Genomic DNA, 24,150 nt, shown 5'->3' with positions numbered 1-24,150 from the left:
ATCTGATGTACTATAAAGCAGAAAACCATTAAATTGATCCTATTGTCTTAGAGTTCTGGTATATTTTGCAAGCACATTCCTGCAATTTTGTGATAAGTACACTCTTTCTTGAAGACTAATAACTATGAGGAAAAAAAATTGTTGGATTACCCCTAAGTGAATTTTGTTTTGTTTTGTTTTTTAATTTATTTATTTAAAAAGATAATTTATGTCAATTTTGGTGTGGCACCAATGAGGCTGCCCAGAGAGCTGTGGTGTCCCACCCTGGAGGTGCTCAAGGCCAGGTTGGATGGGCCCTGAGCAGCCTGAGCTGGTGGGTGGCAATCAGGCCAAAGCAGGGCATTGGAACAGCATGGGATTTGAGGTCCCTTCCAACCCAAACCATTCTGTGATTCTGTGATTCCATGATTCTAAACTAAAAACTCTCTGTATCTGCTTCTGCATGAAAAACTCGACACATTTGGAAGATTAGCTTTCATGGCAAAAATAAAGAATAAATCTGCTGGTTATTCAACTGACACTGTTTAAGTAACTTAAAAGGTGTTAATTGAAAACATGGTAGATTTATTTAGAAACACAGGCCTTGATTACCAACTAAAATTGGTAATTAAGAGAATATATTACATCAAAGTTGAAATATATTTTCACTGCATTGAAATAGGAACTTTACTAATGATTGAAATGAGGCTAAATTTCATCCTTATCTGTTTAACAGTTATCAAATACATGTGAAGTACTGAACTCTGAGTACCTCTGTGAGAAAATATCCACCTCTCAAATATTATTTTCTACAGTATACAACCTGAAAATAAACAGCACATTTCCTGCTCTTGATTATGCAGTGCTTATTCTCAAGTTTGTAAGAATCTTTTTTCTGTACTAAACTAAAAAGTACTTCCTTCTTTATATGTCTTCCTTGTTAGAGCTGTGTCTTGCAGAGGATTGCAGAGTGCTTTGTGATCCAGCACAATGCTGCTCCACACCCTAGGGAAGATGATACTTAAAAAACTGAGCCCATGTTCCCCATTCTGTTTTGGAGAGCTATCACCAAGATAAAGATGAAAGAGATGCAAATAAACCTGCACATTCCTTTTAAATAGAGTCGGAGCCTTACTTTGCAGAGTCTGGTACCTAAAACATATCAGCTATACTGGAAATAAATAATGTTTTCTTTAAAAAGTTATAGATTGCAAAGAAGCTGAGTTATGCATCTCAAATTTTGTGTGAAAACAAACATTGTTTCTATTTCAGTCACAGAGAGAACTGAGCAATGATATGCCCTCATCTCATCAAAATTTATTTTCTGTCTCTCTTGCTGTGGAGCCTCCACTGCCATCTGGTATATTTTATTTTCTTCTCTTTCAGATCTGTATTCTTAAGAGCCAGCTGCTACACAGTTTTAAAATTCTCAGTGTCTTCCTCCAATAGTTCCATACTCGAGTGACACCAGTTATCCTTTTAACTGCTGGGGAGGCTTTAATGTGTATTGACTCACAGAGCCCGGCATCACAGGTTGTGACCTGTGTAGGCTGTGACTTGTAGGTCACATCATAGAGTTTTGAGCCTACTATTGTTCAAGTTAAAGACAAGCCAGGTGGGTGAGCAAAAGTCAAGAGTCAACTCTTTATAAAAGAGTTAATTCACCTTCATTCTTTTTTTCTTTTTCTTTTTTTTTTTTTTTTTTTTTTTAAATCCATCTCATATTAGTTGTGTATCAAAACAGGAATCATAGAATTATAGAATCATTAAAGTTGGAGAAGACCACTAAGATCATTTAGTCCAACCATCATGCTCACTAATCCATGTTATTCAATGCAACATTTCTCAAATACCTTCAGAAATGGTAAATCCACCACCTCCCTGGGCATCCTCTTCCAACACCTCATTACTCTTTCCGAAAAGAATTTTTTTTTAATATGATGATCCCTGGGAATGAGCCATGCAGACTTAAAAATGATAATAATTTTGTACCCTTGTTCTATACTTATTATTGGGTGATCAGAGTTTGGAAGCGCTCAAATACAACATTAAAATAATTTACCTGGCTTACCACACAAATGGAAAATCAAGTCATCTGAAAGTAACTTATTTGAAGTTCAGTTTGAGCCTGTTGTCTTTCTTCTCCTTTCTCCTCCATCCCCGTGCATTTTACAGCAGGGTAGAAGCCGAAGCAGTTTCAGTCCATAGACCAGATGTTATCTGTATGCTGATGACACCAGATAAAAGATTGGCCCAGCACCTGATGAAATTGGATCACCTTGGCAAGCAGACTTTCTGGTATTTCAGAAGTGCTTGGTACGTAATAAATTATTACTAAACTTTGAGGGAAAGTTATAAAATTCACCTTTAATTCCAAATTAAGAACATTAGAAGCTCAGTTGCTGTTAGGTAATGCATATATTAATGATTTCTTTTTTTTCCTTTGGAGCTATTCAATTTCTTTAAATACTCTGTTATTTGCCCATCTAAATTACTTTTTTCCTGGACTGAAGTTAAGAATTTTAACATGGTCCTTTGGAATTGTACCTAAATGCATTATCTTTCAGGAACAACTGTCACTGTCCTTCATGTAATTACTAGAAACTGATTTCCTGAGCAAATTCAAATATAGAGCTCCTGATCTAGGAGTCACATATTGATCCACAGAAGGAGCATGCTCACTGTCTGTCACAGCAGGTACAAGACCTTTTGAGATAAAACCCATTGCAGACCAGAAATACTTTTGTGGTCTTAAAGATCTGTGACATGGCTGCACCATTTGTACTTCTCTGTATAGTGACACGTTAAACCCTTTATGTTGCCCTCACCTGTGACACAGCTCTGCAGGATTTCTGCTTTGTTCTGCTTTATTTTCAGTGTCATAATAGCACCGTTTCCTGATCTCTGCTTTAGAGGTTGGATGGGGGCAAGGTTTTAACTCCTCTTTTTGGGTTGCTTTGCTGGACAGATTAGTTAAAACTGCTTGTCTTTACACTGATATATCCTTTATTCTAAGATATATTTTTTTTTTACATGAAGCAATCATAAGTTTTATTAATACTTATACATAGTAGCATAGAAGCCATAAAGGCTTCTAAGATGTAAAATTCTATAAAATAAAAGGAGTAATGCAAATGAAGCATATAGTATCCAACTCTTTGATTGTTTTAGTAAGCATTTTTGTGACTGTCTATTGATTTCAGTCATGTTGCACTCGCTGAACATTTTTTACTGACATTTCTGACATTAAATCTCTGTCTTGAATATTAAATCTGGTGGTAACAATTACACTATCCATGCAGAAAATATTTCCATACTTTATTCAAAAATCCTTGAGAAAAAATGTTTTGATTATTTCTATTGATATTGTAAACAAATGATAACTTTCTTGCAACACTTTTAGAAGTATTAGTTTCAGCTCTGATACATGCAGAGAAGTATCAGAAAAATCATGAAAAAAAAAAAGAAGGGAAATTTAGGACGATTATGGACGATTTACTTTGTGAATGCGAAGTGAGATGGCATGACAAAATCAATGTACTAATATGAACAGTTCTGAATGATTGACTACTACAGTCACAATTCCACATTTGTCTGATTGCATGAAAGTTACTACAGAAGAATAAAAACCAACAGGAATAATGATAAAAGACAAAACTAATCATTCTGTATATGCCTTTACAGGAAAATGGAAATATCTTGAATTCAGCTAGGATAGAATTAACTTTCTTCCTAGCAGATGATATGGTGCCTTCTTTCAGATTTTCAATGAGAATTATGTTGTTCACACACTGATGTTTAGTCGTTGATAAGAAGCGCTTATTGAAATCCAAAGACTTTTCTGCTTCTCACACTGTCCTGCCAGAGAGGAAGATGAGGGGACACAAGGTGCTGGAAGGGGACAGAACGAGGACAGCTGATAAAAAATAAAGGGATGTCTGATACCGTGTGGTGTCACAGAATCATAGAATCACAAGGTTGGAAATGACCTGCAAGATCATCTAGCCCAGCCATCCTCCCATTACCATTGCTACCACAAGCACTAAACCGTATCTCGTAGCTCCTCATCCAGACGCCTCTTGAACACTGCCAGGGACGGCGACTCCACCACCTCCCTGGGCAGCCATTGCAGTGCCTGACCACTCTCTGAGAGAAAAAGTTTTTCCTTATGCCTAACCTAAACCTCCTCTGGTCATGCAGAACAATAAAACTTGAAAGTTTGCCAGGGGGTGTTGCTGGTTGGGCTGGGTGAATATTGGTCACTGGGTGGTGAGCAATTGGATTGTGCATTACCACCAGCTTCTTTTCCCCAGTAGATATCAGGGTTTCCCTAATGTTGAGCATTTCTTTCCAGTTTTAGGCTCTTTCTGTAACACCGGGAAGCTGTCTACTGATTCAGGGGTACATGAGGACTCCAGATTTTAGAAGAAGCATATGTCTGAAACAACATGGAACACCTTCCCTACAAGGACAGGCTGAGAGAGCTGGGGCTGATCAGCTTGGAGAAGAGAAAGCTCCAGGGAGACCTGAGAGTGATCTTTCAGTAGGTAAAAAGGGAGGAGAGTGGAGGTAGGGGCTGTAAGAAAAAAGGGGACAGACTCTTTAGGAGGATCTGTTATGATAGGACAAAGGAATTGTTTCAAACTAAAACAGGAGAGATTTAGACTGGATATAAGGAACAAGCTTTTATGATTAGGGTGGTGAGGCAGTGGCACAGGTTGCCATGAGAGGCAGTGGTTGCCATGTCCCTGGAGGCATTCAAAGTCAGGCCACATAGGACTCTGAGCACCTGACCTAGCTGTAGGTTTCTTTGTTCATTGCACGGGTGTTGGGCTAGATGGTCTTTATGGGTTTCTTCCAACTCAAATCATTCTAGGATTCTAACATAATTTCTGAACTGTTTTCCAGGCATTTTCACCTTTTTTTTTTTTTTTTTTTTTTTTCATGCTTCATTTTCTACATTTTCATTTACATTCCTTGCGAAGAAAGAAAGAGATATTTTTTTATTCGTTGGCATTCTATTGATTTTCTTAAGTTATCTGTGAATCCATCTGAAATGAAACAGAAAATAAATTAATTGAAGGATATCCTATTAGCAGAAATCAATATAATTCAGCTTGTATTCAGTTCTTTAAAACATTATTATATATGAATTATTGTTAAAGGTTAAATTCTTCTGAAAATAACACTATGCCATATCAAGCCAGAAATAAGATAACTTTGTAATCTTTATCACATTCTTCCAAGTCAAACAGTTTTATATGATTAAGTTGTCTGTATCTCTCTTTCACCTTCCTTTAATAACACTGATATGAAACAGAGTTCAAGCACATAGAAAATAACAAAAGAAGTCTTAAAGAGATGGAATTTCTCCAGTTGTTTCAAGAATAATATTAATAAAATGTCATTTCTCCAGTTATCAGAGCCCAGTAAAAGCAGGTAAACCGTAGTAACTAATCCCCTCATCTTCTCCAAGAGAACCTGACTCCAAAGAATCATCTGGACAATATATAGTTAAGTGAATGTTAAGTCAAAGCATATGTTGCCTCTGATTCAGACAGAAAAACAGGAGATTTGAGAAAGAGAAGTGTTTTGAGGATGAAAGCATGAAAGGGAGTTGGGAATAGGAGTGTGGTGATGGACACAGAGGATTAGTAAAGAATTAGTCAGTGGAAGCTGGAAATAAATCTGTGGACAGCTTGGTACCATTAATTCTAGTTTTCACAGGAGCAACTGCATCAGAAGGGAACAGACTCTTTAGCATGGGGAAATGGTTTCAAACTAAATGAGGGGATATTTAGATTGAATATAACGAGGATTTTGCAATAAAGGTAGTGGAGCATTGCACAGGTTGCCCAGGAAGGTGGTGGATGTTCCATCCCTGGAAAACTCAAAGTCAGGCTGGACAGAGCTCTGAGCAGCCTGATCAAGCTGTTGATGTCCCTGTTCATTGTAGGGGATTTAGACCTGATGGTTTTTAAGAGTCCCTTCCAAATCAAATGATTCTATAATTCAATAACACCATCTTTTATTTTCCTTTGTGTTTGTGATTACAGAATGGCCAGGGTTGGAAGGGACCTCAAGGATCATGAATCTCCAACCCGCTGCCACATGCGGGGCCACTAACCTCCTCATTTAATGCTAGACCAGGCTGCCCAGGGCCCCATCCAATTTGGCCTTGAACACTTCCAGGGACGGGGCATCCACAACCTCTCTAGGCAGCCTGTTCCAGCACCTCACCACTCTCTCTGTAAAGAATTTCCCCCTGATATCCAACCTAAATCTCCCCTCCCTCAACTTAAAACCATTTCCCCTCATCCTGCAGCTATCCATCCTTTCAAAGAGTTGATTCCCCTCCCCTCTGTAGGCTCCCTTTATGTACTGAAAGGCTGCAGTGAGGTCACCCTGCAGCCTTCTTTTCTCCAGGCTGAACAAGCCCAGCTTCCTCAGCCTGTCTTCATAGGGGAGGTGCTCCAGTCTCCTGATCATCTTTGTGATTCTTTATTTCCATCAAAGTACTTATCTCAATGTCATTGTTTCTCTCAAAGGATTTTTTTACTTGCTTTTATGACTGTACTGACAAACATTTCAACTGGTTACAAAATAATTTTTGCTATAATTTAAATAAATATTTAAAGTTTTGAAAACAAACAAGCAACAACAAAACAAGCAAACAACAATAGCAAGAAACAACAAATCAATTCTGAAGCTTGCCTCTCTGGTTCTGAGTAGGAGATGAAAAGGAAAGAAAAGAGAAAAAAAGAATACACTGATGTTTTTAAACTTCACAGATGTATCTTTAAATCACTTAATCTTATTAAGTGCCTTGTTATCCTCATTTTTTTCCCATAAAACATCAGTGTTATGGCACCCCTGGTGCAAACCAGCTCTGAATCAAAGACTGACTGCTGAGCTGTGAATGCTGGGCTTTCAAGAACAAAATAGGGTTCTGTTTGTTAGGTTTTTTGTTTTTTGTTTTTTTTTTTTTCCCCTCTGAAGGGATAAAGAGTAGAAAACATTCACTTTAGCTTTCTTTTACTATACCTTCTCTCTGAGTTTACACCATTCATGGTACACTCAAACTAAGACTTCTGAGAGAAACTTCAGAGATCACAGCTTTATGGTGGAAAAAAAAAAGCTTGCAACAGCTGAGGGAAGAGAATTTCAGTTAATGTAAATTGCAAGATATCTGTTTTGACAAAACAAAAAAACAAAAAACCAAACCCTACATATAATGATTTTTTGATGAATTCCTTTGATGAATTCCTTCAATTCCTTGCTAGAAGACTCTACAGAGTATTAACTTTGCCTACAGAAACTTCACAGAATGGTGGGGATTCAAAGGTCCTTCTAGAGAACACCACATCCAACCCCCTGCTAAAGCAGGTTCCCAACAACAGGTTATAAAGGTAGAGTCCAGAGAAGGAGTCTCCATAACCTTGCTGGGCAGCCTGTTCTAGAACCCCTTTGCTTAGACAATAAAGTTCTTCCTTGTGTTAGTCTGAGACTTCCTGTGTTCCATTGTCTGCCCCATGTTCTATTTCTGCAGGAAACTGAAGAGAGTCTGACTCCATCAATTTGACTCCCACACTTCAGATGCTTATAAGCAAGGATGAGATCCCCCCCTCAGTCTGCTCCAGACTGAATATTCCCAGGTCTCTCAGCCTTTGTTTGTCTGACAAATGCTACAGGCCCCTCATCATTGTTGCGGCTCTACATTAGATTCTTTCTACGAGATCCCTGTCTTTTTTAAACTGAGGACCCCAGAACTGGGCACTACTACAGATGTGGCCTCACCAGGACAGAGTAGTGGGGGAGGATTACCTCCCTCGACCTGCTGGCCTTTCTCTTTTTAATGCACCCCAGGATACCACTGGCCTTCTTGGCCACAAGGGCACACTCTATAATTTCTTTCATCAACAAGACTTAAACTAACGTTGAGCCCACGTTTTATATTTTGATCAATTTCTCCTTTCAAATTTTGTATCCCAGCTGACATGTTTTTTTCCTTGTTTCTCTCAGCCTTTATTACAGAGAAAGTCATCTTACAGTGTGAAAGAGCTGACTCTTTGGGTCCTGGCTGTGTTGCCTCCAAACTTTTTATTTCTCCTGGCTAGCAGGTTAGCATGAGAAACAGAAAAACCTTGGCTCTGTTTGCATGCTAAGGAGAACAATAGCACAACTTTCTTGCATACTTTTCCCAGCTATAGCTGAGGCAAAGGGACTTCTAAACTGCCTGGTATTGATCCTAGAAAATTCAGGTACCATCAAATATATCAGTGGATATACAGTCCTTGCAGCTGGGGTTTAGTCACAGTGAACAGAAAGACCTCACCTCTTTGGGGTCTCACAAGCTGAGATAGGGGAAGATGAGAGACTTGGTAAGTGTGGGCACTTAATAATCTAGGGTAAGAATCAAAATCTAGTTTTCTTATATTTACAGTAATTCTAAGGGCTATAGTTATGAAAATTTCATTCAGCTCTCACGTTGTGGACTTTTTTTCAGTAAATTTCCTGTGCATAAACACAGTGGGGGGTTATAAAAATGATCAAGTTCCCAGCAGCTCTTCAAAGTAAATTCTAACACTTAAAATTACATGGTTTTGAATATTGTGCTCTTTTGTCTCTTGCAAATGTAATGTTTTGCCAAACATATTTGATTTCAATTTATTTGTTTGTTTGTTGTATTCTGGGGACTACAGAGTTAAACCTGGTGATTAGGCATATGGGAAATTTGAAGCAATATCCAAAATTCTAAGGATATTACTTTTGGACTGCACCTGTATCCTATTCCAGTTATACCAGAACTTCATTCATTAGGTTCATATCAATTTCAGTAAAAAGCAGAATGTATACTGAATATTGCATGTCAGAAATCTACAGGGTCAGTGTATGTGCTTAGAAACTATATAGTGTCCTGGGTTATTAAAATCTTAACATCTTAAGAGGCCTTTCATCTCAGCTTTTAGATCCTTCTTGTGAACTTGCATGCGTGTCTGGCTTCAGTCCTCTGGGCCCTATCTATTCATTTGAGAAATCTTGGCTTCAAAGAACTTACTTGCAGAAGAAGTGCTGTGTCTGGCACCACACCATAAGCAGTAGCACGTCCTGCTGCTAACTTCAGTGCTTTTATGAGTATCCTACAACTGTACACACAAGCAGTTTTCACAGTTAGTAGTAGTTTGCTTGAAATTTTAGCGTCTTAGGATTTGGTCCTCTTTGGATCAAGGGGACAAAGTACATGTCTACATGGTTAAAGCACATATGGCACACAGCGTGTTTTGTCCTCGGTGAGCAGAGGCTCTGGTCCACACAAACCACACAAAGCCACGTCCCTCCAAAGCAGTTTGGCCACATCCAAACATCACTTGGTCTTGGTTCTATGTCACATGCAATGCCCCTCAAGTTTTCTTTATCACTTTTTTTTTTCTTTTTTTTTCCTCTGAAATAATGGAAATGTTTGCTGAGATCCTCTAGAGAGAGCATTTTTGTGTAATGAAATTCAGAATGTGTATTGCCTGCAAGACACATGAATTTGTCCTAATTGTTAAGTCTCAGTGTCCACCAAGTATCTTTGGAGGATATTACAGAGCAGAAAAAAAGCCTAATAAGCTGCATCCTTCAAATATTTTCTCCTCTGAAAGCAATCTCTATGAAAATTTATCCCTCTTAAAAATGAATTTTTATCATAAGGAGCTGATGGTGCTCTAAAAGAAAACTTAGAAACAAACTAACGTTTATGCAGTGTAAAAGATCAAGGAGTGAGAGAATAACTCTTAGAAGCCAAATTATTGAGCAAGATAGTCAGGCTCCAGGTATATTTCTACACAGAACACAGATTTTCAGTCAGGGCAACTTTGTCAGATCAATACAAAGTCTTGACTGGATTTTGGATATTCCCTACAAAGACACTGAGTTTGTACAAAGAGGGATTTAAAATACTCTGTTTTGGTATTGCAAATGTTTTATTTGTCCGTAAAATTTCTCCAGGGAAACTCTATGAGGTGTATGAAAGGATTTCTTTTTTTTACCATTACAATTTCTTTATAACTCTCTCTGATATCTATTGAACAGAAGTTCAGTATAAATGTAATATATTATCATTGTAAAAGCTATTCCTGTGTAATATGTTTATAGAATAAATATCTTCAGAAAATATAATTTTGTTGTTTCTTTGACTTTAGACTTTAAAAATAAAACTGCGGCCTTCACATTTTAATAATGACATGACATAGGGCAAAATGGAAGAGGGATATAAGGTCAAGCCAATGTTAATATATTTACCAGGCAAATATCTTCCATGAGATCTTTAATCTGCTGAACAATGTTATCAATTAGTGAAGTACATTGATTAAGTAAATCAATAAAATTCTTGCTTAACAACTCAGATTTCTCTTTGGTCATTCACTGACATTATGGTGTCTACTTGTTGCAGATAATTTTTTTTTCTTCTGGTAGGATATCTGTATTCTACATTGAATGTACAGAAAATCTGTGTTAATATTTACAGTGACATATGAATATTGTTTGTTCATGACTTATTTAGAGATATATATAAAAAAATTACATCTAGTCTCAGTCATAGTTTCCTCGATCATACAGATTAATATGTTGAATTTCTTTTATTCTAGAATAAGGCCTTGGTTCATCTAGTGCATGTATCTTTTCTTACAGGTCAGTTCCAGTTGGGAACAGCAATAACAAAAACAAACATCAAACTGTTCACCACATGGGCAATAGTACGTGATCACATGTATAGAAATTATGAAATTCAGTAATTAAATGAGTTTTTGTCATCCTTTTGTTATGCAAGATGTTTCACACATCCCATATATAAAATGCAAATCTATTTTCCAGTGTCACTCTAAGATATTCCTGACAACTTTGCAGCTATTTTTAAGGGATTAAAAAAAAAAAAAAAAAAACATACACACAATTTTTTTTCTCCAATTCAAACAGATACATATTCTTGCTTTGTTGTTTTTTTTTCTATTCACTCACTAATTAAATAGTATATTTTCAAATAAAAGCTAAATTTATTTCCTTTTTTTTTTTTTTTGATGTTTTATTGTCTGTAACAGAGGTTTAACTGTGTACATACTGTTTTCTGCACTATTCAAATCTCAATGCGGTATCAGCTGTGATTTCTTTACCATTTTATTGAACTTCCTGACCCATGGAAACGAATATGAGTTTTGGCAATGACATCAATAAACGAAAGTTCCACCTAAGTTTATTAATGAAAATGTTGAAATAGTACCCAATTAAACTAAGAACCATACCTCATCAAAACTTGATATAGTTATTCTTCATCATTCTGTTTTACAGTCTTGTAGTTAGATTCTGTCAATATGAAAGATTAATTTTCCAAGTTGATTTTAATTAGTTTTGAGAGTAAGATCATTCACTAGCTTTGTAATAACATCAAAAAGCAATCAGAATTGTCTGACAAGATTAAATGCTTATAAACCTATGATGAAGTATCACGAACATGTACCACAAGCAGCAGGGATGGGCACTTTTCCCTTATCCACAGCCAGCACAAGATTGTTCCACCAGCTGTACTATACAAAGACTGTTTCACCAGTTGTATTATGCACCAATTCTAAAGGAGTAAAATTTTGCTCATCTGTGTGAGTTCAGGAAGAAAGCACTGAATACAGGGCTACAAAGGGTTGTCATCCATAGCATGGCTTTTTCTTGCTCCTCAGAAAAGAGGAACAAATGAGATGGTAATGAGGCATGTTAAAGCTACACTGCACAATGCAACTCTGCACGGAATCTCTGCACAAGTGGCATATCTCTGCCACATGATAGATAGGAAAGTTCATAGAATGGTCAAAAAACGACTAGCAAAGTTAAAAAAATTACAATGACTAATACAGATTTTTAAAAAATGAAGCAGATGTTTTTAATGAGAGGTTGGAAATAATAAAAATAATAGAAGAAAAATAGGGCAATTCTCTAAGATTCTTCATTGTATTTGTGAAAGACAAGGTGATTGCAACTCTTCGTTGATTAATTTGTTTTCCTGCACACAAGCTGAATATCCTAACCAGCAAGATACAGACACAAGGGTGGTGTTCTTTTTCATCTGTACTTCTGAAGAAACTAGATACCATTATTTCAGTTCTAGCTAAGAACCTAAAAACCTTTGAGGATCAGGGCCATACCACATTAAAAGAATTTATCCTCTAAGATGAAAAGAGTTATGAACAAAACTCAGTAGGAAGAAAAAAATAAGAAAAGTGTGGATGATTAGGAAATGTTTAAAAATGATTTACCATGTGTTTTTCTAATTGCCTACAATTCTCAGTTATTTACATATCTGAAGGACTTTCAGAAAAAAATCTGGTCAAGAGAGGAAGTGATAGTTACATTTAAATGTCTCCTCTTCTTCCATTTGCAATGGAAGTAAAGAACTTTTTAAAAAAAAATCATAAAAAGGTAAGTTAGAGAACACAGTTAATTTAGAAGTAAATAAAGTATATCAGTGAAAAGTTTCTGGTTAGCAGAGATCAGGACTATGGAACAGAGCTATTTTAAGTATTAAGGACAAATAAGGAAATGTTCAGGTCCTATAATGCAATATTGCTTTTAGTCGTTCAGACAAGAAACACATTATCTTTTTAATCTGAAAACCTAAATACTGTGCACCTAGAAATGCTAGTTACCATTAAAGGAAAAGAAAGCCAGTACATACATATCGGTATGGGATTCTTTAAGATATTTGGAAAACTTAAATGGTAGCAGAGATTAGTAAGGATGGAGAATTGAATCAATATTTTATAAAGACTGAGTGAGCATCTTTATGCCTTTTAACATGCTGTCCCTTCCAGGCAAGATTTTGAATTTGTTAAACTGGTGAAGGGTTAGAAAAAAATGAATGCCTATCAGTGGCGTTAAGGAGCACAGATTCATCCTTAACCATAAAGTCTTTAAATTTACTGTGCTGATACAGTCTATTTCTTTAAGACATTTTATTTTGTTTCAGGAGATACTAATTTTAACTTTTGAAAAAGTAAAGCCATGTAATTCATAACTGGCATGTCTGACACATTTCCAAAAGCAACCTAACCACGCAATAGTATTATTTTTATTGATTGTCTCATATGACTGTACCCTTCGACCAACACCATCTGCCAACAAAATTTGTTGGTAACAGCCCTGATATCAGCTTTTCTTGATGAGGTGTTAATAAATGGTGATCAGGGGAAATCTTTTAGAGTGATCTGAGGTCTGAAAAATTGTATTTACAGTAAGACAAGAAGGAAAGCTCATTTTGTTTATGCAATTTATTTGGTAATAATAGTCTATTTTTTTTGTTGTTGTTGCATTTGCACTGTATGAATTAAATTCAAATAAAATTTACTGTATACAGGAAGATAAAATCAACATACTGGAAATGTAGATAATTCCACTCAGATGCTAGAAAAAGAATGTTTTTACTGCAAGGCTTGTCTAATACTGGAAAGGGAAGAGTCTGCTCAGAAGTACTATGGATTTTTTTGTCCTTGGACCCAACTAAATATATAAATAGTTCTATCTGGACATGCTTTGGCTGATACTGTTTGAGCAGCAGGGGTGGACTGGGCAATTTCCAGATATCTCTTCCTACCTCTGCTCTTGGATTGTGTGGTCTTGTGACATATGTAGATGACTTCCATATGTTATGAAATTAAATGCTGCATTTGAATAAACATAGCAGAGTGAAGTTACAAATCATAACTCTTATGAAGAAATAGTCTGTTTTTATGACTTACATCATGAAGATAACACGTCCATTTATCTTCATGCTATATTATGTAAGGTACATATTAAACATTAAATACTATGTCTATGTGAACAGAAATTAATCTAACAAGAGTAATATATACTTTCAAATCCTAAAATAGGTTAAATATCCTAAATAGGATAAAAATCCTCCTAGACACAGAGGATGGGTTTTTTCTGAAAATATGAAGTTGTTTTCTAACTGGGCATCCTGAACTTCCTAGATAGTGGTGGGGGAAAAAAAAAAGTAAACAAGTTTGGGATATTGACTTCATGATTCATTTTGGATGTTTGCTTTAGTACAAGATGAATAACTGTTTATAAATGTTTCAGTAAACTCAAGGATATGTACAAATTACATTCTAAAATAATATTATTATCAGTTGTTGCAAGTAGATGCAGTGCACTGCTTCTTACTTCACAAACTTGAAGAAGTTCACGACTGAGAGAGAATCTCATCACTATTTATAAATATCTATGGGAGTCGAGTGAATGGGCCCAGCTCTTTTCGGTGGTGTGCAGCAACAGAAGAAGGGACCGTGGGTAAAAACTGCAACACATGTTCCATTCATACGTCTTTACCATGAGGATGACAGAGCACTGGAACAGGATTCCCAGAGAAATTATGGATTCCCTTTCTCTGGAGATAATCAAGACTCATATTTTCCTGTGTAACCTACTCTAGGGAACTTGCTTTAGCAGGAGATCTCCATGATCTCCCGAGGATTCTTCCAACCCCCATAAAGCTTTTATCTTTTTTCTATGAGTAATAGCAACTGTGTAAAAATTGTTTGGAGTTTTTGCTTCTGATTGCTGTTCATTTTATGGGTAACTATTTCTTTCTTTCACTGGATTTTGTCATTAAATAATACTCTCTCTCACTATCCTGGTGATTTCTGACCTCTGGTTGTGATTTGGTCTTATACCAACTCTTCTGAATTGTTCCTACTACCAACATTTTTGCAATAATAGAGGTGTCTACATAGACTGCACCAGAGATGGTTAATCAGTAGGACACAGGCCACTGAACTGATCAGATATCATAGCTTTTTATCCAGGACAGAAAGGAAGAATTACCTTCAGAAACTCAAGATAAGGTGAGAGATGGGGAAAAGCGGTCAACTGTAGTTTATTGCTTGCTTGCTTGCTTGCTTGCTGCACTGCCCACTTTGAAAGCCTTTCTGAAGTTATATTACTGACCTAATTCCAATGTATCTATGCTTCTACTATATTTTCCATCTGTTAATTCTGTAGCTAATGGAATATTTGTAAGTAAAAGAAAGAATTACTTGTTGCAAACCCAGAATTCAGATTCAGAATTTAGTCTTCTGTAAATTCACCATATTGATTAATTTAGAGATGGATAGTGAATGACTTAAATATTGTGTAATTAAAGGCTCCTGAGCTCATGGGATGAAATTCTGAGTTTGGTGTATGACTTTTATGAGGCCAAATGAGATAGTTAGTAAAGCAACAAATAATGAATGTTGATGATAGGTGTGTTAGAACCCAAATCTCCCTGAGGCTGTCAATCCTCAGATTGTAGAAAGACATCTATCATCCTTGCTTGGAATTTGCAGCTCTGAAACCAAGCATCTAAACGGATATTTGAACCTTGCCTTTCAGGAAAGGAAACAGTGCTCATGTTCTACTTTCGAAAGGAGGAAAGGAAAGCAGCACTGCAGTTTTACTTTAACAGTATCCTCCTCATTAGGAGTGGGACAGTGCTGGGTTCATCTCCTCTTGCCTGTGAAAGCTTTAATTCATCTCCCCCAAGCCTGCCAAGTAGCCAGTTGCAGCTCAAAGAAAGAATTATCAGGATAAATAATTGCTCCTACTCCAACTGTGATGTATTACATAACTAGTTAGGGATTCATAAGCTCAAAAGATAAATAGAATAAGCTTGACTCATACTTGTTTATGTCAAGAGGAAGGAAGGTGAAAATCAAAACACAGAGCTCATTTCCAGCAACTCATTCCAATACTTCTTTACGCATTTCACATAAAGTAACTTTGATGAATGCTATATAACTGCATGAGTACAGAGACCAGAACTCAGACTGTCCATTTCAGATATTCTTTCTACTTCTGATCAAGCAACTCTTTACTTTTATCCAGCTATCTAGCCAAATTACGGGAGCTCTACTGAATCCCATTTCTGCTGCACCTTGTTGAGTACTGTTCGTGCTTGATTCCTCATCTGAGCCCTCTTCTCAGCAATATCAAAATTCCACTTCCTTGTATTTCCCATGCTGAACAGAGGTAACAGTTTTGTAGGTGAAATAAATACTCAGGCTCAACAGCATTGCCAGGAAACATAAGAGATGTCCTCATATGATATTTGGGAAATAAGAAATAAAATATAGAAAATATAGGAAAAAAGTGGTTTATATATTTAGTTCTGGCTGATCTGTAGATTATTCTGAATGCCCACATCACCATGACTTCTCTTTCACACAGCATACAGGATGCTATTTTTTACATAAGATTTTTCATAGAGGATTACAAGTGCACCATGTGGCTGTAGTTATGTTTTAATGCTATGGAGAAACAATTGTTTTCATGAATATTAGCAAAAATGTTAAAAATCAACCCTGAAAACCAATGAGGGTGGGTAATTTTTTTTTAAAAAAAAAAAAAGGAGAAGAAAAAATATCTCCCCCTAAAAAGAAGATAACACCCTCTCCAGATAACCACCTTACTCACATTAAAAAAATACTTCCTTTCCTTTTCAAAAAAATACTGTCCTCTGCTTCAAAGCCAATCAACAGAAAGTGTGAGAGTGCTTTTTCTTAAATGTCCCTAAAAACATGCAATACTTTTTAGAAGATTGAGGTGTCTGAAAACTCTGCACTGATATTCGTATTCTTGTGGGTTTTGTCACCATATTCATTGAGCAATAGCCAACTACTCCATGTGCGATTGGTCTTACTCTATGCTGACTCTCTTGTGATTTTAAAATTTTTTTTTAATTTTTTTTTTTTTTTTTCCCTCAGAATCCATGGCTTTCTAGCACAAAGCATGGTCAGGTAGATCACGAAGCCTCCTTGCCCTCAGATTTAGGCACTACCTTGGCCTAGTACTCAGTGAAAAACTGAGGCAGAAAAGTCAGCTTGAGTTATGGACAAAAATAGAATGGAAGGAAAGCAGGCTGCTTTGATTTTACTCATAAAATCATTGTGGAAAAAATAAAAAAGGATTTCATGAAGTACTATGTAAATTGTCTGGCATCAAATGAATGACATAGTAATAAACTGAAAATACTGATGCCCACGAGGAGGTTGTCTTTTGTGGACCCGGATCAATATGATGCCAGTGAAATGCAAGATGTGCATTCGGGAGACAAACACTGGAGTCAAATAAAATGCGATCTGTTTACTCAGAAGATTCTAACATAATTCTAACATAATTTTCAGCCGAGGAACTGAGACAGAATCCCTGGAAACTTTACAGATTCCTTAGAAGTATTTGACCTTGTATGAATAGTAGTGGTCTTTCTTAGAAATCCTGCTATAAGGAAAAGAAGTATTTAATTTACTGTTTGAATATCATGTTTTTTGCTTTCTTACAAGTGCCAAATCACATCCATTATGTACAGGCCATTTATTTAAATCAAAAGTGTTAAAGTTAACGCTATATCATTTAATGAAAAGTGTGAAACAAAAAGGTTAACTAATCCTGAGTAGGTCATGGAGTTCATAACCTAAGAACATTCACTGAATTAGCTTTCCAAATTCATCATGCCATTGCTTGAGTAAAATTTCAAAGTAAAGATAATGAGACTGTGGGGAAGAATAAGAGACATTGGGTATATAAAGCTAGGAAATTCTATTTCATGCACTCACAGAATTAAAGTGCAAAGGGAATTTGCCATCACACATACCAACTTCCAGTTACCACTTTAGTAAGCTTTGAGCTAGACAACCAATCTTAAAATATATTTTAAAAATACTGTCTCATCTTAGACCTTAAATTGTAAATATTTAATGAAATAAATTATAAACAGACTTGGTACAGAAATACATGAAGTACAGAAGGCCTGATATTTGTACTGCCCTTCTTATGAAGGAAGTAAAGTTTTTCTCATAAAGAGCAGTTTAAAATGTCTGTGGGCCTATTTACAGTATTGCATCTCTGAGATGCACACTATTTGCAAAGATATTACTACTCAGTTTGATTCTAGTCTGCATTTATTCTGTATACAGAATAATAATAATAGTAATTATTATTATTATATATAATATATAATACATAATATATAATATGTAATATATAATATATAATATAATCAAATTATTATTAATAATAATAATAATAATACAGAATTCCTACAGATTCCTGGAGGAAAAGTATCTAGTGCTCAAAGCTTACAACAAAGGGAGGTCCTTCCACTGTTTTAGGAAGTGATAAAAATTTCATTACGATAGATGAAAGTAAACATAAATTAGTGTGGAAAGGAAATACAAATGCTGATATTTATCATAGTAACATAAGTTATAACTTAATTATAAGCTTAAATGATGTACTTTGGAGGAAATATTTGGTTAGCACAAAGGTTCAAGAACATAGTTCCAACAATTAACAATATTTTAGATTTCATTTGTGGGGTGTCACGGAGTCTGAGTTCAGAATCAGGCATGTGGTCATCATTCCTGAACTCTATTTCCTGTTCTAATTTTCCTGCCACCAAAATGGGAGGGGGGGGGGGGGGGGAGGGGGAGGAGGGTGAAATCTGTTGGGCTCCCAGTGTCATTTTTTGGAATGGAACTCAAACATGTATTCTTATTAACTGTAAGGTAAATGGGTAAATGTTAATAGTCGTCAGTGAAAGCATGCTAACTCAATGTAACTCCATTCTGAATTTACAGGAGATACAATGTCACCACCATAAGTAAGCCTTCCACTTTCGGCAAAATCAGGTAGTTCTTCTTGTCAATTACCTGACATTTGCAAGAAGGCAGACCATACAACAGGAACTCACCAGCCAAGTGGTAATTTCTTATCTGTAACTTGTTTATGTGTTTGAACTGTTAAGTTATTGTGTGCTTTTAATTTAGACAGAGATATTTGGGTACTGAATTTTGGGAAAATATGAAGATCAGAAGAAGAGAAACGTGTATAAAGGAGCTGGGGTCACCAAGTAATGCCATGCATACAGAAAAGGCATGTAGAAGAGAAGGTGCAAATACTGCAATTTGAACTTGATGAAAAAAAAACAGGCAAGTGTGAGGGGCAGAAGAAGAAAAACAGATATGAACTTGTCCTCAGCATCAAAATGAAATATGGTTAAAATTAACTGATATAGAAGAAGTCTATTTTTTCTTTCTTACTAACTTTTTACCTTTGTATGTGTGTGCATTTATTTAATATCAAATTTCAGTCATTTTATTTTCTTTATCTGAAGACATCTGAAATAAACTTGTCCTCAGCATAAATGTGTTCCCTAAAGTGTCATGTATAAAAATCTGATTTATCTAAGAAAACATGCCAGGAACAACAACAACAAAAAAGTAGCATGAAGAGAAGGCAGATAACTTATTTATGTCAGTTCAGTTTATGTTCAGTTTTTTTTTTCCTTTTCTATTAGTAAATAACTTGCAGTCCTAGCAGTACTTTCATTACACTCATTTTTCTTAATCTATTTGTCTTGAAAATGTATTTTTTTTTCTTTTTTAAAATCAATTCAATTTGAATTGAATTGAATTTGTCAAGTCTTATTTAATAGTAGGAGAAGAGTTCTTCTGACCTTATACGTGTTAATTGGAGTTCCTAACTTCTGCTATCTGCATTCGATCACTACATTGTCATTTTTAATATGTATATGATTTCTGACCTTTTTTACTATGTACTAAAATCTGAGCTCTCTGTGTGGGATTTCATTTAGAATATTAAAAGCTGACCATCTAAAGCAGTTATGCTCAGTAGAAAATAGTAACAGCTCAGGTTAAATTGTGAACTACAATTCCAATTCTTTTTGGCCATGCTTTTTGAATAAGAAATGGACTCGCATTTCTATCTGTTTATACCAAATGTTCAGCTATCAGTCTGGATAGTGATGATGATGGAGATATTCAGCAGTCTGATATAACCACTGATTTATTCTAGAAATGACTCATCTGGTTTTTGTTCTAACTTTCATGTCACGTTACTCATTGTTAAAAACTAACCTTGACACTTAGATTATCAAAAATTAAAAGAGGTAATAACGACAAGAGGACATAATGACAAACGAAACAATCATAATTATGAGAAATAAAAGCAAGGCCATCCTTAAGAGAGTACCTCTGTTCTGAATATCTAGACCACCCTAAAATATTTGCTTAATTTGCTGTGAAGCCTTCAACACTAAAGACTGCAATCTCTGATAAAGTTGTCCCCTACTATAATCATTAGAATGTTTTTCTTAGGCCCAGTATTAATTCCTCTTAATTCATTACCTCATTTTATAAACACTAGAAAGAATAAAAATGAAGGATTTAGACCACCTGATGAGACTGAACGTGTACAAGTGTGTGGGGCCTGAAACCACATATCCCAGATCTTGAAGGAACTGGTTGATGTGATTGCCAAGGCACTCTGTCATATTCAGAAAGTTGTCTGTAAGATTAAGTCCCTTGTGACTGGAAAAGGGTAAACATCACTCTCAATTTTATGAAAGGGAAAAAGGAAGACCCAGTGAACTGCAGGACGGTGAGACTCACCTCTGTGTCCAGGAAGGTAATGGAACAAATCATCCTGAAAGCTTTGTTAATGTGGAATGAGGAGGTGATCCAAAAAAGGTGATTCAGCATGGCTTCAGCAAGAACAGATTGTTCCTGACTAATCTGGTAACCTTCTAGGGAAGAGTGATGGCATTAGATGTCATAGAAGCATAGAATTATAGAATGTCCCAGGTTGAAAAGGACCTCAAAGATAATCTAGTTTCAAATCCCCTGCCATGGGCAAGTTTGCCAACCAGTAGAGCAGGCTGCCCAGAGCCACATCCAGCCTTGTCATCTACCTGGATTTGTGCAAGGCCTTTGATATAAAATTCATATCTCCAAATTTGAATTAAATGCTTTCGAAGGGTGAACTATTTAGTGTATAACAAACTGGACGGTCATGACCAGAGGGTTGAGGTCGTCTAATCTATGTCCAGCTGGAGGCTGATGACAAGTCCTGTTCCCCAAGGATCCATCACAGGACCAATGCTCCTCAGCTGAACATGAGCCAGCAGTGCGCCCAGGTGGCCAAAAAGGCCAGTGGTGTCTTGGCTTGCAACAGGTATGGTGTTGCCAGCAGGAACAGGAAAGTGATTGTTTCCTGTACTCAGCACTGGTGAGGCCGCATCTCGAGTACTGTGTCCAGTTTTGGGCCCCTCACTGCAAGAAAGACATTGAGGCCCTGGAGCGCGTTCGAAGAATGGCAACAAAGCTGGTGAGGGGTCTGGAGCACAGGCCTTATGAAGAGCGGCTGAAGGAGCTGGGATTGTTCAGTCTGGAGAAGAGGATGCTTGGGGGAGACCTTATTGCGCTCTATAACTACCTGAAGAGAGGTTGTAGTGAGCTGGGGGATCAGCCTCTTTTCTTGTGTAACCAGTGATAGGACTAGAGGGAATGGCTTCAACCTGCGCCAGGGGAGATTCAGGCTGGACATTAGGAAATACTACTTTTCTGAAAGAGTGGTCAAACACTGGAATGGGCTGCCCAGGGAGGTGGTGGAGTCACCGATCCTGGGGGTGTTCAAGGAACGGTTGGACGTTGTGTTGAGGGATGTGGTTTAGTGAGAGCTATTGGCGATCGGTGGATGGTTGGACTAGGTGATCCTGTGGGTCTTTTCCAACCTTGGAGATTCCATGATTCTATGATTCAACATACTTATCAATTATCTGAATAGTGGAATTGAGTGCACATTTGTTGGTGACACTAACCTGTCAACTGCGGTTCAGTTGATACAGTAGAAGGAAGGGATACCTTCCTGAGGAATCTGAACAGGCTTGAAAAGTGAGTCCACAATAACCTAATGAGGTTCATCTGAGCAAGTATAAGATACTGCACTTGAGTCAAGGCAATCCCAGATTTGTGTACAGACTAGATCTCATTGAGAGCTGCTCAACTAAAAAGAGTTGGGAGCCCTGGTGGACGGAGAGCTGGACCAAGTACATCTGTAGTTGCTTTTAGAGCCTGGAAAGCTAACAGTATCCTGGGCTACACCAAAAGGGGGTGGCCAGCAGATCAAAGGAGGTGATTTTCCTCATCTACTCTGCACTCATGGGGTCCCACCTGGAATACTGCATCCAGTCCTGGAATCTCCCGCACAAGAAGGACTTGCAGCTATTGGGATAGGTCCAAAGGAAGGCCGTGAGGAAGTCAAAGGGCTGGAGTACCTATCCTATAGAGAAAGGCAGAAGGAACTGGGTTTGTTCAATATGCAACAGAGAAGGCTGAAGGCAGACCTCATTACAGTCTTCCAGTATTTAACAGGGATCTTGTAATCAGGATGGAGACTGACATTTTACATAGGTATTTAGTGATAGGACAAGGGGGGATGGTTTTAAACTGATATAGGGAGATTTAGGTTAGATATAAGGAGGAAATTTTTACTCAGAGAGTGGTGAGTGGAACAAATTACCTAGCGAAGTAGTGGTAATATGGGGTTTGGATGGGACCCTGGGCAGCCTGATCTAGCAGGTGGCAACTTTGCCCACAGCAGGGGTGTTGGAACTAGGTGATCTTTAGGGTTCCTTCAAACTCAAGCTATTCTGTTATTTTATGAGTAACTCATGTTTTTTAGATGTTTTTAACAATTTATAACTATGCTTCACAGTAATTATAACTATGCTTCACACTAACAATTTCTTCACAGCCTTCTGTCTTGAAGAGAAGGCTCCAGGGTGACCTGATAGCACCTTTTCAGTATCTAAACTGGACCCACAAGAAAGAAGGGCACAGATTCTTTAGCAGGGTATGCTATGGCAGGGCAAGGGGAAATGGTTTCAAAGTGAAAGTAGGAAGATTTAGGTGGGATATAAGAAAGCAGTCTTTTACAGTGAGGGTGGTGAGGCACTGGAACAGGTTGTCCAGTGATGTGGTGGAGACCTTCAAAGTCAGGCTGGACAGAGCTCTGAGCAACCTGATATAGCTGTGGATTTCTCTCTTCTTTTCAGGGGAGTTGCAACTAAATGACCTTTAATGGTCCCTTCCAACTTTATGATTCTATGATTCTGTGATTCTATTTAATTTTTTCAACCTTGTCATATCTTCCAAACCTTTGTCAGTTCTTGCTAAACCCCACATTTCTCTAAATGGTTCACGTGTTTCTTGAGGAATCTTTCAAAATCACCCATTTCATGGAGAATTTGTATTAGGGTATTTGGTAAACATCTGGGGAAAGAAACATCTACCCTTACATTTAGAGTTCATTCTTTAATTGAGACCATTATACTTGAAGATATCTTGTATTAAAAAAGATGATCAAATTTTTTTATCTTTAAAAAGATGTTACTAATAATGGATACTACTAATAATGAAATGATATTGCAATGTTATAAAGTACATAAAATTAGCATAGACTTCAGAAATGTGTGGAACAAAATCCAATACCAGTGACATAAAGTGATCAGCCACTAGATTTATAATCCAAGAGTCAGTATTTCAGCCAATATTGCTTAACATCTTCCTTAATGACCTGAATAATGGGACAGTGCATCCTCAGCAAGATTGAAGTTGTCACAAAATTAGGAGGAAAGACTTATAGACTTGACAGATATACTGCCATTCAGAGTATATGTATATGCTGTATAAATGAACAAAAAAGAATTTCATGAATTTAAATGAGGGGAAAATGTCAGTTCCTGTTTCTGAGAAGGAATAATCCCAAATACCGGGAAAGATTGGGAAGTTTCAGCAGGAAAGTAGCTTTGCAGAGAAGGACCTGGATGTCCTGGTTGACAGTAAGCTGTCCATAAGCCAGCAATGTGTCCTTGCATCCAAGTCTAACAGTCTATTGGGCTGCATTAGACAGATTGTTGCCAGAAAGTCAAGGATGGTGATCCTTTCCTTATGTTCAACCCTGGTGAGACACAACTGAGGTGCTGTGTGCAGTGCAAGAGAAACACAGTCGTGCTGGAAAGAGTCCAGCTCAGGATTAAATAAGGAGTGCAAAATAATTAGAGTCTTAGAGAACTGGACTATTTATCCTGGAAGAAGGGATGGTTGAGGGGCAGATCTTATAAATGTATAGAAACATTTGATGGAGGCTTTTAGAAGACAGAGACAATATCTGGGAATAGACATACATTAAAAAAAAAATAATAATTTAAAGTACACTTTTTTCATATGAGGAATGTTGCAAGGTTTCTATCCATTGAAATATTCAAAACTTGACAGGAAAGGGACATGATTAGCCTGCTGTTGGTTA

General features: G+C 36.9%; 1 long non-coding RNA gene across 1 annotated transcript; it reads right to left on the bottom strand.

Moving 5' to 3' along the window:
- Positions 1-4,989: 4,989 nt before the first annotated feature.
- LOC149920312 (uncharacterized) lies at positions 4,990-20,562 on the bottom strand. Its single transcript, XR_016471597.1, has 3 exons — positions 20,454-20,562; positions 9,038-9,125; positions 4,990-5,030 (listed from the first exon to the last, which is right to left on the bottom strand). It is a non-coding gene; the product is annotated as an uncharacterized LOC149920312 (long non-coding RNA).
- Positions 20,563-24,150: the final 3,588 nt, after the last annotated feature.

The sequence above is a fragment of the Phasianus colchicus genome, chromosome 1, assembly GCF_987193195.1.
Source record: "Phasianus colchicus chromosome 1, bPhaCol1.hap1.1, whole genome shotgun sequence".
Classification (NCBI taxonomy): domain Eukaryota; kingdom Metazoa; phylum Chordata; class Aves; order Galliformes; family Phasianidae; genus Phasianus; species Phasianus colchicus.
Note: the sequence above shows the minus strand (reverse complement) of the source record. Positions and strands in the feature narration are given on the sequence as shown.